Here is a 9,171-nt window from a genome sequence, read left to right as displayed (position 1 = left end):
TTCTATACACTGTAAATAAATAATATGTATATATATATTAGTATTACTCCCTCCAGTATAGTAAAAAAGTGCATACTGATGGAAATACTTCCAAAACGTCAAAAATTACATCAGAGGCAGCTCCGCAGATAACTTCCAACACAGATTTGGCAAAAAAAAAAGGGGGGTAAAATGTGTTCTCCTGCTATGCTGCTAAAATGTGGAACGCCCTACCAAAGGCCTTAAAGGAGTGTAAATCCCGGTCACCAGCACTTTCGCTTAAAACGTATTCGCCTAAAGACATTTGGTCCTTTCGCCTGGCACTTTTGCCATGAAGGAGTCTTTTCACCGCCGTTGAAGAGCCATTTCGCCTAAATGTTCTAGGGTCAGACTTTTTTTATATCCATTTTTCCAATTGTCCTTAACACATTGGCTGCTTAAATAGCCAAAGACGTCTGGAAACGTCTTTATATCAAAATTGGCATTCCTGGCGTTTCTACCAATAAATAATCAATATAACTTTTTTATCGCCAGATTAGCAAAAACACTACATTACCCATAACGCTTTGCGGCCGTGACGCAACACTCACGCTGCACGTTCGCATGACGCGTGCGCAGCCCTGCGAAGATCCCCTTCAGTGAGGCTGCTCTCTAAGTCAATGGAAAATGTAAAGCCACGCTGATGGATTATATCATTGCAACGTTAACGATCACACCCGTGGCCGTCACACAGGCCGAGGCCTGCACGCACATCGCACGCACACGCACCCCGGTGAGTTCCATTAACCCTATGATGGCATGCTATGTGTTAAAATGTTAAGTCGAAGGGGCACGGTGCCACAGTTGGTAGCACTGTCGCCTCACAGCTAGAGGGTCCTGGTTTCGATTCCAGCTGGGGACGCTGAGGGCGCTGGGGGTGTGTTCTCTCCTCCGCGTCATCAGTGCCCATACCCTAAGGGTCGATCCATACCGTTATAAGGAGCCTAACTAAGTTCGGTTCGGCACTAGGCGAACCCAAATATGGTTCGCATCCCCCGGTTCGGGGGGGCGTCAACCGACTAAATTCGGCTCTACGGTGCTGACGAAATGTTGTGACCTCCCGACTTAATTTTCGGTACTCAGCGGTGTCTTCTCATTCATTCAGCCCGGCTTCACGTTCACATTCTCGGCTGTGAATCTCCGTTTGGGAGGGAGACACGCCGACTTCCAAATGCTTGTGTGGCCGTGTATTGGGCTTCGCAGAGCGGACACAAGTCAGTTGGCTCTCGCTGGAGACGAAGAGTGGTGGACTGGGAGGCGACACACACACACACACACACACACACATACACATACACAAAGCTTGTATCGCTAACGCGTCGCTGACCGTTTTAAAGACAAAAGAAGAGCTTAAAGTCACAACTTTGCTAATTGCTATAGTGTTCCGTGTTGATTTTTTGTTTTGTTTTCCACGACGAGTTGTGACTGTGTGATGACATGCATGCAGCAAGGGAGGCGGCACGTCTATAATGTGAGCTTGTAGATTAAATGTTTTTGACAGAGCTCGATCGAGCATTTGTGAGTGTGAGTGAGTAACCTCGCCTACCAGGCTTTCTCAGTGAGTGAGTCAGTGAGTGAGAGAGAGAGAGAAGAGAAGCCTGCTGGTGCTGCTACTCGATCACTGGACCTCCAGTCATTCAGCGTGCAGCGCGAGGGCAAGTCAATATGTATCCGCCCTGCAATGCTCATTCATCGGCCACAAATGTTGTCATGCCAAGGACCTCCAATATTTACAAGCGACTTCGGCACTAGCCGTTAAGAAAGTATGGTTCTACCACTTTTTCTAGTCACGTGTTCAAATACTGGATTCTGATTGGCTAAATTCCGGAGGTTATGACAAAACAACTGCCGCAAAGTTGTATGAGGACTTGTCCGAGATCAATGCACCTCAGTGTACATCCGGGGACTTCAGGAGGTAGTCGGAACACCTTTCCCCCAACCAACAAATGACGGTGGCAACGGTCCTATGTTTACTAACGTGCATGCTATAGTCGCCGATTTATTTGGATCCAATGCAATCCGCCAACTTTAAAGCCCCTTTTCTCTGAACCTATGCCTTTCTGGAAGCGAACAGCCTCTATTTACGGCCGGAACGGTACTTCTAACTGACGTTAGCTTAGCTGTAAGCTAGACGCATGGATTAGTATGGAGTTGGCGCCATCTGTTGGTGAGTAGAAGATGTTGTTTGTGGAACTATCTGCTGTCTCGCGGAAGTTTTATAGGCAATAATGATTGTAACTTAAGATCCTTGCAAGTTACAACTATGTGTTTTCTTTCATGTATACGGGAAAAAGTGGTAGAAAAGCTATTTACCACTCGGGGTCGGACATTATGCTCTCATAATGTCCTGAGTGAGGGTGTTATCGGACTCGGCTGCGCCTCGTCCGATAACACCCTCACTGCGGACATTATGAGAGCATAATGTCCTCTCACTCGGGGTAAATTGCTTACATGAACTCCCCCCGAACCTAAATAATTTCGGGTCGGGGAGCACTCCCGAACCGAAATTAGTTAGGCTCCTTATAACGGTATGAAACGACCCTAAGTGGGGTTGGCAAAAGGGCCTTTCTGTGTGGAGTTTGCATGTTCTCTCCGTGTCACCTATAGGGTAAAAAATGTACCCTCACAAAAAACATGCAGTAATCGGTCCCCTGGCCAGCCGGGGCACCCGATGGAGGGGAAAGGAACTGGTTGGAATAACGTGTTCCTTCCACGCGCTACGTCCAGCCGGTGAAACTCCCCCCCCCCTGTCAGGTGAAAAGAAGCGGCTTGGACTATTCATGCATAGCAAGAAGCATGAGGTCAGTCCGTTGCTCTCCCCAGGTTGGCAGAGGGAGTGTAGCGCCCAGGATTACATTAGATAATTGGCACTGGGTGAAAAATGGGTTGCAAAATCGTGGGATAAAAAAAAAGTTAAGTCAGGTGTCTTTAACTAGGCAACAATGACACACGGTACAGTGCAGTGGCTGGGCTGCCACACTGTGGGCAGACAGACAGGTAGACAGACAGAATTTGGCACAGAAGTTTGGATCTGTGCGCCTCCCACCAGAACAATTTTGCGGCATAGCCTATACATTTTACAAACCTTTTTCACTATAAAGCATAGCAGCAGAATGATAGTCTTCCAAATCAAATGCTATGATGTATATCGGGACTTGACCTACATAATTTGCGCAGTGCACGTATCAATTAATTAATTATTTCTTTGAACGCACCAGATTCCAATAGCTCTAATCTGTATTGATGTGATTACTATGGAGTGCATAATGGTCACCTTTGACAGGTAACACCACTGTCACAGTCACTATAATATTTAAATGACAAAGGGATAATATGCAAACATGGACAGTCTGACAGCAGTATTGAACCTCTGTGAAGTTGGCACCCCATATGATGAAAACATAAAACCTGGGTATATGGCGAAATGGCTCTTCAACGGCGGTGAAAAGACTTGCCTCCACGGCGAAAGTGCACCTAAATCCCTACCTTCCTTTAAAATCGAACCTCGGTTCGAAGTGAAGCGGTGAATTTTTATTCTATGTGTTCTAGAGCTATGAAATCTGTGTTCTAGATCTATACATTCTATGTTCTATGTGTTTTCTATGTGTTTTAGTTCTATATTTTTAGATTCTATGTGTTCTGAATGAATGAATGATTTTGTCTGGAGAGCCAAATTGTCATGTGAAGCTTGACCAATCCTCAATTCTTAATTCTGGACTGGCATGCACGGGACAGACAAAGCTATACCTTGGAAAAAGCCACTTAGAGGCGGCTGCTACTCAAAACTTATGACAGAAAACAACCTCCCCTGACCTTTCTATTGTAAATACCATTTACTTATTATGTTTTTTATACTGTATATATTTCATCCATAGTACTGTGTCTTATTTGTCTGTCATTCAATGTTATACGAGTTAAAAAAGGACCTCAATTGACACAAGCCAAACGCTTTGTTTATCCCTTTAGTTGACCTTGTACCAGTGAACTGTGCTGTGCTGTCATGAAACTTATATATTGATTAGTCACGCCATGGAGACTAGAGTTCAATAATATTTTTTGTAGATTGGCTATTTTCACAAATGTTGCCACTATTATATTAGACAATTTGTCCTAAGTTTGACCAGTTTTTATAGTATAGTTTGATTATTACTTTTGACAAAGTAATGGTCTTTCTTTTCATTATTTTTTTATGTACTAGAAAATTGTCCCCTTCACTGTCATTCGGGGACCCCCGCTCCCCCCCAAACAGACCCACAGGTTGAGAACAACCTGTCAGGACATTCAAATCCAACATCGAACTGAATAAATAAAGCGTAGCTTGTATTAAACAACAACAGACACATTATATTGAACAATAAACAAATGTGGTAACAAAAAGAAAATACATGACAATCAAGGCCTACCTTGCTGGCTGCACACAGGGTAATGGCAATGAGTCAAATTCCAGAGCACCCACCAACAGACTCTTACAACACAACCTGCAATAGAAATCATTTCATCAACCAAACGTTCAAAGTCAAACCCATATGATGTTCAATATCTTTAGTTTGGCATTAAAAACCCAGGACAAACACAAATCTCACACACACACACACACACACACACACACACACACACACACACACACACACACAAACTCACACAGGACCTGAACATTATTCTGTTATTCTGAAATTTTAAAAAGTCCTTATATCTGCTGTATCATGTATTACTCACCTTTTCCACAGTTTGTAAACGTGGTGTTGATTGAGTGTTTTAGTAGATGTAGAGCTTTAAGTTCGATCCTCCAGAGTCTAAACTACTTTCTGACAGTTTAATGTTTTAACTTTCGTTTCAGCGTGTTTGTAGAGGTTAACCCTTCACATCCTCCACTCCTCCATCTCTTTCTCATTCAGTCACGCTCTCTACTTCCACCATTCAAACGAAACTACCCAGACAGACTTTTAAAGACCTGCTGCTGCATGAGTGTTTTTGTACGTTTGGGTCCCAGCCAGGGAGAACACACCAAATGTCTCTTTTTGGGTCTCAAGAGTTGAAAAACACGTCGCGAGACCGTGACAGACTGCTGTAGACTCGAGTGTGGCTTTTGACAGTGAATTAGCCCCACCTTCTGATCCGGAGTGTGGCTCTGGCTCAGCCAGGAAATATTCAGCTCATTTTGTGCTTTGTCTGTTGGTGGTCTGTCTCTGATACAAGTGGGCACTACTGACTACTGGGCAGTCTGGGCACCATGGTGTGCACCTGAGAAGTGGTCACCTTAAAGTGAAATTGGCTATTTTTCCCCTGTAAAATGTGAAAAGTTAGAAAGTATGCTTTGGAAAATGGTTTGCAATAAAGTAGGCTAAATATGATTTGAACTTGCACGGTATAGGCTACATTATAACGGTCACCAGCACTTTCGCCTATAACATATTCGCCTACACGCATTTGGTCCTTTCGCCTGGCATTTTCGCCTTGGAGGAGAGTCTTTTCACCTACCTGTCTGAGCCATTTCGCCTACCCTAAATTCTGCTGTCAGACTGTCCATGTTGCAAATTATCTCTTTGTCATTTAAATATTATAGTGACTGTGACAGTGGTGTCAAGTGAATCTAACAGTTTACTTGACATTTATTATTTACATCACATTTTATTCCTAAAAAATTGGAAAATAGTTTTTTATGCCTGTTGACAAGGTTGATTCTATAGGCTATTTAGGTGTAGCATATCTTATATAGACCTATATAGGCTAATAGCCTACATAATATTTTGTATAGCCTAATGTTAAAACAATATAGGCCTACAATACTGTTCATTTTACAATACTGTTCAATACTGCACCAAAGAATGTATAGTATCGGGACATGGATTAATTAATTATTTGGGCGCACCTGATTCCAATAGCTCTGTATTTATGTGATTACTATGGAGGGCATAGGATAGCTGTGTGTATGTTTGACATGTAACACCACTGTCACAGTCACTATAATATTTAAATGACAAAGAGATAATATGAAAACATGGACAGTCTGACAGCAGAATTGAGGGTAGGCGAAATGGCTCAGACAGGTAGGTGAAAAGACTCTCCTCCACGGCAAAAGTGCCCCGCGAAAAGACCTGGCGAAAATGTTATAGGCGATTATGCCTGACACCATTATAACATGTGGTTCTCAACCTTTTCAGGCCGTGACCCCCCCAAAATAATCACATTTGAACTTGGGACCACCCTGACGAGCACTAAGAGTTGAGGTAGCCTATTACATTTTGTATATCAGGGTTGGCCAATGTTTAATTTGTCATTTTAGACGAGGTAGGCTCTATTTAAAAGTCCTTAAATTGTCACTTTAGAAATGTGTAGATACCCATACACTTAAACTTCATGATGGTTCGTTTACTGTTGAGTGAGAAAACAATGTTGCACATTAAGTTAATCTGGGGACCCCACAAAATAATTTGGGGACCCCCCTGGGGGTCCCAACCCACAGGTTGAAAAGCACTGCTTTACCAGACATTTATCCTTCAACTTATTGTTGTAGCAATTTGTAGCAAGTGTTCAAATATTAGGCCTTTTCAGACTGTTTGGAGAAAGACCACGTGACCTACTGTATCATAATGTTAAACTTCTGGGCGCCAGTAAAAACATTTGAGTACTTTTTTCCACCATATGGTCACCACGTCTCCGTCCTTTCCACCGCAGAGGAAAAGGTTTTACCTCCACAACTATTCTGTAATGTGGGCAATGTGAGGAAAGTGCGCCATCTTGTGACGAAGCAGATGTATAACACACACCTGTTGCTGTTTCTGTGTACAGTTGCAGTTAAACGTTGTTTACTGGTCAGCAGTTTAAACAAATAGGCCTACCTACATTCTAGATGTGTATATTTAAAAGATAGATAGATATTGTTTATTTGTGTTTGTTGTTTAACTAGCTAGACGATTCATTGACGCGTGATTGACGTTAAGGTTTGTGTATGTTGTCATAGCGACCGCATTGCATTGTGGGATTATGCCTGGCAGTGTCCTACAGGCATTAATTTAATGCATTTAACGTAGGCTACTTAATTTTCTTCTGACATACTTAAAAGTAGCCTACTAATTTCGTAATTTGTCAATCCAACAAAACGTTTTTATTATGGAATTTCAGACACCGTGGTGACGTCACACAGCCAGGAGCCACCGTTGCGCGTTCTTAGCAACGGTTGCTAGGTTTTGCGTGACACACCAAATCAACAAACATGTCACAAATTGTGACGTGAAGGTGACGTTGCAGAATTTGGCTCCATAAAAGGCAGATCACAGCCACACATGTAGCACTAGTCAGTTTGTTTATTGAGCGGTGTGTCATTGTGCATTTATATGAACACAGTCAATACTCAATATGTCCCAACTTGGAGATGAAAGACCTTCATGCAGCGACTCAGGAAATGATTCCAACTGTACAGCAGATGAATATGACGCCATGTGTTCAAATGGAGACAGCAGAGGGAGGAGGATCAGAGTAGGCGTGAAGCATGAGGCAAGGCAGAAGAAGGAGGCAGCTGTCCCACTGCAAAAACCCAAGAAAAGGTCACAGGGTCGCATGAAGATAGACATTAAATTCATTGCAAATGCGAAAAAGCGACAACAAACCTTCTACACACGTAGAAATGGTGTATTAAACAAGGCCAAAGAGCTGGCCACGCTGACAGGAGGCCAGGTTCTCCTGCTGGTGGCCAGTCAAAAGGGACGCGTCTATGAATTTGCCTCCGACAAGCTCCAGCCCGTGTTCACTAGTGAGGCGGTCAAAGCCCAGATTCAATTGTGCCTTGGCTCACCAATGGACTCACCACCACCACTCCACGATGATGATGATGATGATGCACCCATGGATTTGAGCACCCGTCCACAAGATGATGCACCAACAGATGTGAGTACCTGTCCACATGATGATGATGCACCCACGGATGTGAGCACCAGTCCACGTGAAGACGATGATGTTTCGCCCATGGATTTGAGCACCCGTCCACGAGATGATGATGATGATGTTGCCTCCACGGATGTGAGCGCTACGGCCGCCACGGGCTTCGAAGAGAAGATGCATGACCTCACCTTCCAAGCTTCTGAGTTGGAGAGCCTGAGCAACACTAATGATGAATTGAAACCATCTTTCGACAACGTGGTCAGTCTACCTGAAAGACCTTCATGCAGCGACTCAGGAAATGATTCCAACTGTACAGCAGATGATGTGCCAGAGGAGACTGCCAGCGAGCGCCGCCGCCGCCTGGACAGGGAACGCAAGCGCTGCCGACGCCAGAGTCTCACGGAGGAAGAGCGCCGCCTGGAACGAGAGAAGCAGCAGCGCCGCCGGCAGAGTCTCACGGATGAAGAGCGCCGCCTGGAACAAGAGAAGCAGCGGCGCTACCGCCAGAGTCTCACGGAGGAAGCCGCCGCCAACCAGCGCCGCTTGGAAAGAGAGCGGCAGCGGCGTCAGCGCCAGAGTCTCACGGAGGAAGCCGCCGCCCACAAGCGCCGCCTGAACACAGAGCGGCAGCGGCACCGCCGCCAGAGTCTCACAGAGGAAGAGCGCCGCCTGGACAGAGAGCGGCAGCGGCGCTACCGCCAGAGTCTCACGGAGGAAGCCGCCGCCAACCAGCGCCGCTTGAAAAGAGAGTGGCAGCGGCGTCACCGCCAGAGTCTCACGGAAAGAGAGTGGCAGCGGCGTCACCGCCAGAGTCTCACGGAGGAAGCCTCCGCTCACAAGCGCCGCCTGGACAAAGAGCGGAAGCAGCTCACGTGAGCGCAACAACACCAGCCACGTACGCCTCAGCAGAAGTCCTGAGTGTTCCCCAACAATTAATTCACTAATAAATGAATGGCCAAATATGGAGCATGACATGAGGCGTGAATGACTCACTCACTGACATGAGCTGGAGGTTTTGATACTGCTCCCTACGGTGACTTGAATGGGGAAAACTAATGGCAAGACAGAATTCATTTGCAAGTGTGACTTAATTAGGTCACAGCAACCACACTTGCAAATTTATTTTGTCCTTCTCCCTTTGATGACCATATATGGAGATCCCTGGGGTCGTCAATATTAATCCCATATCTGGGTATGCACGTATATGGACATATTGTGTCAGTCTCATGATAACCAGTGTCGTTGCCGTGACGCGAGTAACACTTGCAAATTAAT

Source organism: Nannobrachium achirus, assembly GCF_963921795.1.
Source record: "Nannobrachium achirus genome assembly, chromosome: 10".
In the NCBI taxonomy this organism is placed as follows: domain Eukaryota; kingdom Metazoa; phylum Chordata; class Actinopteri; order Myctophiformes; family Myctophidae; genus Nannobrachium; species Nannobrachium achirus.
This window is presented reverse-complemented; position numbering follows the sequence as displayed.